The sequence below is a fragment of the Bubalus kerabau genome, chromosome 14, assembly GCF_029407905.1.
Source record: "Bubalus kerabau isolate K-KA32 ecotype Philippines breed swamp buffalo chromosome 14, PCC_UOA_SB_1v2, whole genome shotgun sequence".
Taxonomy (NCBI): domain Eukaryota; kingdom Metazoa; phylum Chordata; class Mammalia; order Artiodactyla; family Bovidae; genus Bubalus; species Bubalus kerabau.
In genome coordinates this window covers 47,403,312-47,416,000 of record NC_073637.1, presented here as the reverse complement: position 1 = coordinate 47,416,000, position 12,689 = coordinate 47,403,312, and the positions used below count along the sequence as shown (strand labels likewise).

The window sequence follows — 12,689 nt, the reverse complement described above, 5'->3', positions numbered from 1 at the left end:
CCCATTTTAAAGCAGTTTCTTATCAATATTTTTGTTTAGTTTTATTTTATGGTGACACTCAAAGTTTATGACTAATTTTTTTATGTTAACTATGGGCCATGAGCATCATCAGTTGACTCCATTCTTATATGTGATAGAGGGGACAGGTTGGTTTTGGTCATGTGTGGAGGAGCAATGAAACCATCACTTTGGCTGAAAAAAAAGTTTAATTAAATACAAAAGCTCATGAATAGAAGTTCCTGAAATGCCAAGTGATTGTGATATTCTTGTAAAGATGATCTTGAGATGAAAATTTAAGAACTTGGTTTTGTTTGGCTTAATTGTGTTTTCTAAATAATAGCCCATCCCTGATATAACTAATATGTATTGTTGTGTTCGAATTTATTGAGTGCTTCCTGTTTGTCAGGCACTAGGCTAAGTGCTTTGGGTACATTATCATTTAATTTTCATAAGAACTCCAGACATTAAGTAATGTTACCAATTGAGGTATAAATGCATTAAGTAATTTTCCCAAGGTTACACAGTAAGACATATACAAGATACATACAAGATTATGGAAATGATTGCCCTTTTGCCATTCATTTGTTTATTCATCGAGATTAATTGCAGTACTTTGTATGAGGAAAATCGGCATTCAGATGACATTTGAAGCCATTGAAATAGTTAAAATCGCCTCAGGACATGTGTTCTAGAAAACAGACAAAGGCTGAGGACAGAGCCCTAAGAGTTTCCTATATTTATAGATCTGAAAAAAGAGAAGGAGCCAGTAAAGGAAATTGAAAAAGAATGTCCCAAGAAGGGAGAAAAAACACTGTATAAATATGGTCTCAAAAACCTTGAAAATGAAATTAAGAGATAAGATTAGTCAGATTTGTTGACTCCTACTGAGATGTTGGGGCTTCCCTGGTAGCTCAGAGGTTAAAGCATCTGCCTCCAATGCAGGAGACCCAGGTTTGATCCCTGGGTCAGGAAGATCCCCTGGGGAAATGGTAACCCACCCCAGTATTCTTGCCTGGGGAATCCCATGGACGGAGAAGCCTGGTAGGCTACAGTCCACAGGGTCGCAAAGAGTCAGACACGACTGAGCAACTTCACTTCACTTCACTGAGATGTTGAGAAAAGGGGGAACAGAAAATTTGCCATTGACTTTGGGAAGATGTAAGATGTTGGTGACCCTGAAAAAAATTATTTCAGTTAATGGCTCTTCAGTTACAGTCACACTGAGAACAAATAGAATGTGAGGAAGGGGAAGCAGTGAGTATAGAGGGTTCTTTAAAATGGAGCAGATACCAAAATGAAAACTGAAAAGAATTATGGGGTCTTTAAAAAAGATGAGTATTAAGGCATGAAAGTGAGTTAGTTGCTCAGTTGTGTCTGACTCTTTGTGACCCCAAGGACTGTAACCCACTAGATTCCTCTGCCTGTCCATGGAATTCTCCAGGCCAGAATATTGGAGTGATTGCCATTTCATTCTCCAGAGGAACTTCCCAACCCAGGGATCGAACCCAGGTCTCCTACATTATAGGCAGATTCTTTACCATCTGAACCACCAGGAAAGCCCATGAGCTACCAGCAAATTTGTAGGCAAATATGAATGATCCTGTGGTGAGGAAGAAAATGATGTGCAGTAAAGAAAGGGAATATTGTGGCCTCCAGAGCAGCAGTGAAGGGGAAGGCTTTCTACGAAAGCAGGATACCTGATCCATTAAAACAGGAAGAAGACAGTGGCAAGAAGAAGAGGCAAACGGAAGGAAGTGCTAGCATCAGAGAGAAGACGAAATTGTTTCTTTCTTGATTGTTTTGGGGGAAATTATCCTGCAATGTTTTCAGCTGAGAATGAGATAGAAGGAAAGGTTGGATATCAGAAAAGGGTGTTAGAGTGGAGAATGGAGAAGTAATTTTTCTGAGAAGTGTGGTAGGATTATCAGGCATTGCAGAGTTCATAAATTAAAATGAGGTCTATCAGCATACCTGTGTCCTTTCTTCCAGCAACATATAGCCTCTTAGGTGCAAGCACAGAGCAACAGGATAGCTGAGTTTAATCAAGCTTGATTTTCACCCGGCAAAGAATGGCAGAGTAAGATAAAGAGGAGGGGAAAGTGATTTAAAAGTGTTTGCAAGGAGGTGAAAGCACTTCTGAAGATGAGATCTAAGCAGGGAAAGGAGCACAATGCAGAAGAGGGTGATGGATGTTTTTAAAAGTGATAGGGGAAGGACTTCCCCAGCAGCCCAGGGATTAAGACTCTGCCTTCGTGCAGGGCACAGGTTCAATCTCTGATTGGGGTACTAAGGTCCCACATGCCCAAGGGTGCAGCTGAAAAAATTTTTAAAAAAGAAGAGGTGAAGGAAAGTAATGGAGATCTGGTTCATTGTGTATATTAAGAGTAAGTGAATTGGAATCATAGGACATTTCCAAAATGGCCCAGTTATTTGGCAGAAAGGATGTTCATATGAATGTAATTGAGGTGGGGTATAGACCACTGAGATGGATAGATAGAAATGTTGAGGCTGTTAAGAATGATTGCAGGAAATGTGGTGGAGAGGAAGATAGTGGGCTTGGTGGTGAAGCCAATCATGAATGCAGAGAGAGTGGTGAAGACCATGACAAGTTCACATGAAATTCACACGGGTGAATTCACACAGGATACGAGATGTTAACAAAAGAGTGGAAGAGTCATGGCCTACAGATCATTGTGATCATGGGGAGAGCCCTGCTTTTCTGGTCAACCCTGAGCCTGAGTGAATAAGGGAGAATAAAAAGCTTCCATGTGAATGAGGCACAGGGGTCTCAGGTTTCCTAGGGGTTACTCTTAAGTCAGAATGCATTAGGTGATGGAGTTGAGGCTTTTAATAATTAGTATCATAGTAGAAAAGTTTGGCCAGGAAACGAGGAGTAGGACATTGAAAGGAAAGCACAAATTTCAATAAGAGTACAGTATGCAGATGACACCACCCTTATGGCAGAAAGTGAAGAGGAACTAAAAAGCCTCTTGATGAAAGTGAAAGAGGAGAGTGAAAAAGTTGGCTTAAAGCTCAACATTCAGAAAACGAAGATCATGGCATCTGGTCCCATCACTTCATGGGAAAGAGATGGGGAAACAGTGAAAACAGCGTCAGACTTTATTTTGGGGGGGTTCCAAAATCACTGCAGATGGTGACTGCAGCCATGAAATTAAAAGACGCTTACTCCTTGGAAGGAAAGTTATGACCAACCTAGATAGCATATTCAAAAGCAGAACTATTACTTTGACAACAAAGGTTCGTCTAGTCAAGGTTATGGTTTTTCCAGTGGTCATGTATCGATGTGAGAGTTGGACTGTGAAGAAAGCTGAGCTTTCTTTCATGAAGAATTGATGCTTGTGAACTGTGGTGCTGGAGAAGACTCTTGAGAGTCCTTTGGACTGCAAGGAGATCCAACCAGTCCATTCTGAAGGAGATCAGTCCTGGTTGTTCGTTGGAAGGACTGATGCTGAAGCTGAAACTCCAATACTTTGGCCACCTCATGTGAAGAGTTGACTCATTGGAAAAGACCCTGATGCTGGGAGGGATTGAGGGCAGGAGGATAAGGGGATGACAGAGGATAAGATGGCTGGATGGCATCACCAACTCAATGGACATGAGTTTGGGTGAACTCCGGGAGATGGTGATGGACAGGGAGGCCTGGCGTGCTGCGATTCATGGGGTCACAAAGAGACATGACTGAGAGACTGAACTGAACTGAAAGGAAATAAAAACAACGGGCTGGTATTTTGCCTGGTGATCAGGCAAATGGTATCCTAAAACAAGGTTGGTTGCATTTTGCCTAGAGGCTAAATCCCAGTAGTGCCTTTGTAGATTGAAGAGGGGAGAGGAAGGAGAGGGAAAAGTGACTCCAATGGTTTCGCTGCTGCCTTGACAGAAAGCCCTGCTCTGGCCAAATGAAACAGTTGCATGGAGACTGAATATCATAGTGATCCAAAGCAATGGACCAAATGCCATATAGTGACACAGCATCAAGAGTGGTGCAGGAACTACTGTAAGCTTATAAAAAGTGAAAGTGTTAGTTGCTCAGTCCTGTCTGACTCTTTTTGACCCCATGGACTATAGCCGACCAGGCTCCTCTGTTCATGGAATTCTTCAGGCAAGAATACTGAACTGGGTAGCCATTCCCTTCAACAGAGGATCTTCCCACCCCAAGTATTGAGCCCAGGTCTCCTACACTGAAGGCAATTTCTTTACCATCTGAACCACCAGGGAAGCCCTATAAATGGATGCTCAAAAAGTATTTGTTAACTGAACTAGTGTTCCTTGATAAGTAAGGCTTGAAAGACCTATTGATTCTTTGAATTCTTTCTACCCTAAACCAGGTTGGAATCCCTTGTGGCTCAGACAGTAAACCATCTGCCTGCAATGACAGAGACCTGGGTTTGATCCCTGCATCAGGAAGATCCCTGGAGAAGGAAATGGCAACTCACTCCAGTACTTCTGCCTAGAAAATTCCATGGATGGAGGAGCCTGGTGGGCTATAGTCCATGGGGTCATAAGGAGTCAGACAGGACTGAGTGACTTCACTTTCACTTTCTATTCCACTTTTACTGAGCCAGTAATACTTTCAGTAAAAGTGATTATTTAATATTACATTGTTTTGTTTCCAAATTTAAAGTAGGAAGTGGAGATAACCACTTACAGTTTTTAAAAATGGAAACTTGGAATAATTACAACTCCTCTATGGTTTTAGCATTCATAATTTACAGTTTATGACACCAAAGCTTGAACATTTGTTTTTTTGCAGAGGTAAAGATCAAAGCCATATTGAATTTGACAGTCACTTTCATTCTAAAACTTTTCTTTTCATGCTCACAAATATAAGCTTAGTGCTATTACTCTGTGCCTTACAAAGCAAGGATCAATGAATAATGAAATTGATCTTACATATATAGCTAACCTGGGAAAAAGTAAGTCTAGTTATAGTCCCACTTCATAAATATCAATATTCAATTATATATTTGATATGATTGTATGAATGTGCCTGTGTATGCTTTTTAGTGTATTTTTCATAAAATTTTAGAACTACAATTGCGCTCATCTCACACGCTAGTAAAGAAATGCTCAAAATTCTCCAAGCCACGCGTCAGCAATACATGAACCGTGAATTTCCAGATGTTCAAGCCGGGGTTTTAGAAAAGGCAGAGGAACCAGAAATCAAATTGCCAACATCCGCTGGATCATCAAAAAAGCAAGAGAGTTCCAGAAAAGCATTTATTTCTGCTTTATTGACTATGCCAAAGCCTTTGACTGTGTGGATCACAATCAACTGTGGAAAATTCTGAAAGAGATGGGAATACCAGACCACCTGACCTGCCTCTTGAGAAACCTGTATGCGGGTCAGGAAGCAGCAGTTAGAACTGGACATGGAACAACAGACTGGTTCCAAATAGGAAAAGGAGTACGTCAAGGCTGTATATTGTCACGCTGCTTATTTAACTTCTATGCAGAGTACATCATGAGAAACTTTGGGCTGAAGAAGCACAAGCTGGAATCAAGATTGCTGGAAGAAATATCAATAACCTCAGATATGCAGATGACACCACCCTTATGGCAGAAAGTAAACAGGAACTCAAAAGCCTCTTGATGAAAGTGAAAGAGTGAAAAAGTTGGCTTAAAGCTCAACATTCAGAAAACTAAGATCATGGCATTTAGTCCCATCACTTCATGGGAAATAGATGGGGAAATAGTGGAAACAGGGGCAGACTTTACTTTTTGGGGCTCCAAAATCACTGCAGATGGTGATTGCAGCCATGAAATTAAAAGACGCTTACTCCTTGGAAGAAAAGTTATGACCAACCTAGAGAGCATATTCAAAAACAGAGACATTACTTTGCCAGCAAAGGTCTGTCTAGTCGGGGCTATGGTTTTTCCAGTGGTCATATATGGATGTGAGAGTTGGACTGTGAAGAAGGCTGAGCATCGAAGAATTGATGCTTTTGAACTGTGGTGTTGGAGAAGACTCTTGAGAGTCCCTTGGACTGCAAGGAGATCCAACCAGTCCATCCTAAAGGAGACCAGTCCCGGGTGTTCACTGGAAGGACTGATGCTGAAGCTGAAACTCCAGTACTTTGGCCAGCTCATGTGAAGAGTTGACTCATTGGAAAAGACTCTGATGCTGGGAGGGATTGGGGGCAGGAGGAGAAGGGGACAACAGAGGATGAGATGGCTGGATGGCATCACTGACTCGATGGACGTGAGTTTGAGTGAACTCCGGGAGTTGGTGATGGACAGGGAGGCCTGGCGTTCTGTAATTCATGGGGTCGCAAAGAGTCGGACACGACTGAGCGACTGAACTGAACTGAACTGATGATTAAGTATATTGTTTAAATTGATGAATTTCATTAATTTAATAGACAAATCTTTAAATATATTAATAAAACATCACTAGCCTGTTTCTTGAAATAGTTGTATCACAATAATACAACCTAAACATTTCCTAATGAAATACCTAAAAACATTTGTTTATTAAAAGATATGTTTCAGAATTACCTGGTGGCCCAAAGTTTAGGACTCTGAACTTTAACTGCCGAGGGCCTGAGTTCAATCCCTGTTCAGGAAACTAAGATCCCTCAAGCCACATAGTGTGACCCCCCCCAAAAAAAAGATTTATTTCATGTTACTAGAAGAAACTTTTTAAATTTTATTTTTCTTGAAGATTTTTTTATGTGGACCTTTTAAAGTCTTTATTTATTACAATATTGCTTCTGTTTTATTTATTTATTTTTTTGCCTCAAGGCATGCAGGATCTTAGCATTAAGATATTAAATATTATCTGTGCTCAAAAGGGACTGAACAACCATGGTTAGGGGCTGACACCCAAATGCTCAAAGTATTTAACCAGTCACTTAATGGACTAGAATAAATGGGATCATGTAGACCAAATTTTCTGGATGATGGCATTTTATTTACAAGGCTTGAATGTTCTGTTCCAGTGACCAAATGCCTTCAAGTCTCCTCAGGTTCTTATCTAGTTAATTACATTGCTTCACAAAGGAATCTCATTACAAGGGCCAGTAGGGTTTACCCAGGATAGTTAGAAAGGGAATCCAATAGTACTATGGGAAAGCTTTGTGGAAATTGTTGGCCAAAAAGTATTACCTGGCTAGTATCAGAGAGTAAAGCCATCAATAAATGAATGGTTTTAGATTATTGGGAGAGAGACGAGACTGAGAAACTGGAAACTTTAATGATGTTAAAGAAAGTACTTTATTGGAATTAGAGAAAATTAGAAAGTTGTAGTTGGAGAGAGAATTCAAGCAAAGGGATTTAAATCAGCTTTGAGGAATTGCCTCAAAACAATGGGGAACCAGATGAGTAACATGAATCACTGAGGATATCTTTGAAAGGGAAAGGGAAGTCGCTCAGTCGTGTCTGACTCTTAGCGACCCCATGGACTGCAGCCCACCAGGCTCCTCCATCCATGGGATTTTCCAGGCAAGAGTACTGGAGTCGGGTGCCATTGACATTGCAAAGATATCCATGTTCAAAGGATATCTTTGAACATCATTTCAAAACCCTGGACTTTTGAAACCCTCTAAATCTGGCTTTGCAAAAAAGCAAAATGGCTGTCTGGGGAGGCCTTACAAATAGCTGTGAAAAGAAGAGAAGCTAAAGGCAAAGGAAAAAAGGAAAGATATAAGCATCTGAATGCAGAGTTCCAAAGAATAGCAAGAAGAGATAAGAAAGCCTTCCTCAGCAATCAATGCAAAGAAATAGAGGAAAACAACAGAATGGGAAAGACTAGAGATCTCTTCAAGAAAATTAGAGATACCAAGGGAACATTTCATGCAAAGATGGGCTCGATAAAGGACAGAAATGGTATGGACCTAACAGAAGCAGAAGATATTAAGAAGAGGTGGCAAGAATACACAGAAGAACTGTACAAAAAGATCTTCATGACACAGATAATCACGATGGTGTGATCACTCACCTAGAGCCAGACATCCTGGAATGCGAAGTCAAGTGGGCCGTAGAAAGCATAACTATGAACAAAGCTAGTGGAAGTGATGGAATTCCAGTTGAGCTATTTCAAATCCTGAAAGATGATGCTGTGAAAGTGCTGCACTCAATATGCCAGCAAATGTGGAAAACTCAGCAGTGGCCACAGGACTGGAAAAGGTCAGTTTTCATTCCAATCCCAAAGAAAGGCAATGCCAAAGAATGCTCAAACTACCGCACAATTGCACTCATCTCACACGCTAGTAAAGTAATGCTCAAAATTCTCCAAGCCAGGCTCCAGCAATACGTGAACCGTGAACTTCTTGATGTTCAAGCTGGTTTTAGAAAAGGCAGAGGAACCAGAAATCAAATTGCCAACATCCTCTGGATCATCGAAAAAGCAAGGGAGTTCCAGAAAAGCATCTATTTCTGCTTTATTGACTATGCCAAAGCCTTTGACTGTGTGGATCACAATCAACTGTGGAAAATTCTGAAAGAGATGGGAATACCAGACCACCTGACCTGCCTCTTGAGAAACCTGTATGCGGGTCAGGAAACAACAGTTAGAACTGGACATGGAACAGCAGACTGGTTCCAAATAGGAAAAGGAGTACGTCAAGGCTGTATATTGTCATCCTGTTTATTTAACTTCTATGCAGAGTACATCATGAGAAACGCTGGACTAGAAGAAACACACGCTGGAATCAAGATTGCCGGGAGAAATATCAATAACCTCAGATATGCAGATGACACCACCCTTATGGCAGAAAGTGAAGAGGAACTCAAAAGCCTCTTGATGAAAGTGAAAGTGGAGAGTGAAAAAGTTGGCTTAAAGCTCAACATTCAGAAAACAAAGATCATGGCATCCGGTCCCATCACTTCATGGGAAATAGATGGGGAAACAGTGGAAACAGTGTCAGACTTTATTTTTTGAGCTCCAAAATCACTGCAGATGGTGACTGCAGCCATGAAATTAAAAGATGCTTACCCCTTGGAAGGAAAGTTATGACCAACCTAGATAGCATATTCAAAAGCAGAGACATTACTTTGCCAACAAAGGTCCGTCTAGTCAAGGCTATGGTTTTTCCAGTGGTCATGTATGGATGTGAGAGTTGGACTGTGAAGAAAGCTGAGTGCCAAAGAATTGATGCTTTTGAACTGTGATGTTGGGGAAGACTCTTGAGAGTCCCTTGGACTGCAAGGAGATCCAACCAGTCCATTTTGAAGGAGATCAGCCCTGAGATTTCTTTGGAAGGAATGATGCTAAAGCTGAAACTCCAGTACTTTGGCCACCTCATGTGAAGAGTTGATTCATTGGAAAAGACTCTGATGCTGGGAGGGATTGGGGGCAGGAGGAGAAGGGGACAACAGAGGATGAGATGGCTGGATGTCATCACTGACTCAATGGACATGAGTCTGAGTGAACTCTGGGTGTTGGTGATGGACAGGGAGGCCTGTCATGCTGCGATTCCTGGGGTCGCAAAGAATCAGACACGACTGAGCGACTGAACTGAACTGAACTGAAATCTGGGTTTAATTCCCTACTCTTCCACTTAGTAACTTAGTAACTTTGGATGAGTTAGGGCAGGAAAGTTATTTCCATAATCATATGTGATTTAATTTTCTCTTCACTGATTAGTTCCAATTGAACTTACACTTTGCAAAGAGAAATATTCTTGCTACTACAAAGAGAATATCATTACTATTTTAGTGACTGAAATGTATAGATAAACATTCAGGAAAGCTCTTTGTGTGACCAGTTACAATGGAGAGAAGAAGTTGAAGTCTTTACCAGATTGTGTTTTTCAACTACTTGTAAATAAGTTTTGCACGGATGCTGTCATGTCGACCCTTTGTGATCACATGGAGTATAGCCCACCAGGCTCCTCTGTTCATGGATTTTAACAAGCAAGAATACTAGAGTAGGTTGCCATATCCTACTCCAGGGAATCTTCCTGACCTGGGGATCAAACCTGCATCTCCTGCAATGCAAGCAGATTCTTTACCTGCTGAGTTACTTTGAAACTGTGCTTGACAAGAGAGCTGTGTTTCAGTGTGATGTGAGGATTCAAAGTCAGGAACCACATAAACGTAAATTGTATGCAGAATAAATTATACTCTGTATCAGATTCTAGCTCACTGGTTTTAATACTTCTCTGAAATACTTGGTTGGGTCCCAAATGGCACAATTATTTCCAAAAAGTAAGAAGTATTTCTCTTTCCGAAAGAGTCTCATATCATTGTCCCAAAATGATTTCAGCATAAACAGAATGAGTATGTGATTGGCATCCCTGAGCATAGGATGAATTAACTGGATGTCCTTTTTAGGATGCTTGGAAAGCAAGATGATATCATTTAGAGGGATCTGGATTTTTATCTTCTCTTTTCCAGTTTGATTTTGGTTGTGCCACTTAACCCATATCCTTACCTCTAAAATTGAGATGATAATACCAAGCAAGTTGCCCAGATTCTCTACCTTTTTCACATTGTTGCACACATTAAAAATTATAACATTGCCTAGCACACTAAGACAAATGGATGAGGCCAGAGAATACTAACTTGGGGTTTCCCAACTATGGTAAGCTGTCTAGCCTCCTTGAAGGGATCAATATCTTACCATATTTACAACTAGGAGGACTGGATATCTTATCATATTTATAACTGGGAGGACTGGATAATATAGATATCAACACTTCTGAGAATGAAATTGGGCACATTAATAATAGCACCCAGATTGGTACCCCGGGCAGAAAATGAAATGTGTGTGTGTGTGTGTTAGTCACTCAGTCGTGTCCGACTCTTTGCGACCCCATGGACTGCAGCCCACCAGGCTCCTCTGTCCATGGGATTATCTAGGCAAGAACACTGGAGTGGGTTGCCATGCCCTTCTCCAGGGATTTAACCCTTCTTCCTGACCCAGGGATTTAACCCAGGTCTTCTGCATTGCAGGCAGATTCTTTACCGTTTGAGCTACCTGGAAGGAGGGCACTGAAATATTACTGGGTGATTGAAATATTACTGAAGTGTGAAACTGAAAATATTACTGGGAAAACCAGAACATTTGTTCAACCAAACCATAACCCATCACAGCAAGCAGCCTACTTTTAGGGAAGTTCTAGACTCAAATGATAGCTGATATATTAAGCATTCAAAAGTGGTTAGCTGTTATTGTTATTTACAGGAAAAGTAAGTGTGGAGAACTTTTCTGATCCTTAGGGAAATAGTTTCTTCCACATGAAGTACTGATTCAGCATTGATACCCACGATCTATTCTAGCAACTTCAGCTATATGATCAGGGAAAACAAGAGTAAAAATCCCAAGAATCCTCATAATATATCACCTTTCCTAGTATCACAGACTGAAGTTGCTTCAGTTTCAGTCTTCTCCCTTTTCCTTTACAGTTGCCAAGAATTATCCTTGAGAGAACTACAGGAATGAATAACAATCTCTCTGAGACTGAAGTTTTTATTCTGAGTAGACCATCTATAGGCTATTCATTCCCCACCTTACTCAGCCCAGGGTCTCACTCTTGAACTCCATACTGATATTCCCAATTATCTTCTGAATGTATAAATCTAAATTTCTAACCCATTCTTCAAACTCTACATATCTAAAGTGAACTGTATATATCCAGCGTTTCACCCACACCAACCAACTTTTCCCTAGTCTATGCTTCTAACTTGTGGATAGCACCATTAATGGGCCCCTCCCTCAGTGAAACCAGTCAGCTTGGTGCTGATTGATTGCACCAAAACTCTTCCACCCTGGAGGGAGAGATCTTTTCTTTTTCCTGGAATTATTGTATATAAAGATATGGGTTTGCCTTTTCTCTCTTCAGTGCTACAACTAGGACCACAATTAAAGGCTTACACAATGCTTAAAATACCATCATAACTGTGGGATCTACTTAACTTATTTTAAATTCAATCATCAAGAAGCCTATTAGAATAGTGGAAATGCTTACTAAACACTCAACTAATGTGCCAGCTCAGTAATATTGCCCTCAGGGTTTCAGCATTATCGTCAGAATAGAGTAAATATATTGAATCAAGGATCAAGAGATGCTGCTGTGTCTGCAACAGGTGAAATACATGAATCTAAGAAGCAAGAGATTTACATAAAATAGGCACTGTTTTTTGAAATTCACATGTAAAATTTGTGCTCGGACTCTGATGGACTTGAGGAACTATTTTCCTAAAGGATTTATCTCCAAAGGAAAAAGGAAGAGCTCTACTCTTTGTGAAGCTAGAGTAACCTTTTAGTCACTCTGGAATCTTCATGCTAGTGAACCAGCAAGTGAGAAAATGATTATAGCACTGGTGTGGGTAACTGATCATGGTTTCCATGAGGAGCTAGCATTGTTACTATACAGAGGAGGTAAGTTGGAGCATTTATTAACCGGAATATTTACTTGGGGTTCTGTACCCACTGATTATGATGAATGGGCCAGTGTATGTCATGTCAGGCCATGACCTAACAAAGGCATGAGTCCTAAGTCCTCAGGAGTGAAGGTCTAGACTGTATCATTAGGCAAGCAACCTTGACTACTACGAAAGACCACTAGACCAACCAAAAACCGGCGAGGAAAATATTCAATGGATCAGATCAGATCAGATCAAATCAGTCGCTCAGTCCTGTCCAACTCTTTGCGACCCATGAATCACAGTACGCCAGGCCTCCCTGTCCATCACCAACTCCTGGAGTTCACTGAGACTCATGTCCA

General features: G+C 40.8%; 1 non-coding gene across 1 annotated transcript; it reads left to right on the top strand.

The window, feature by feature from the left end:
- The first annotated feature begins 900 nt into the window (after nt 1-900).
- On the top strand, nt 901-973 carry TRNAW-CCA (transfer RNA tryptophan (anticodon CCA)). The gene has a single exon. It is a non-coding gene; the product is annotated as a tRNA-Trp (tRNA).
- The last annotated feature ends 11,716 nt before the right edge of the window (nt 974-12,689 follow it).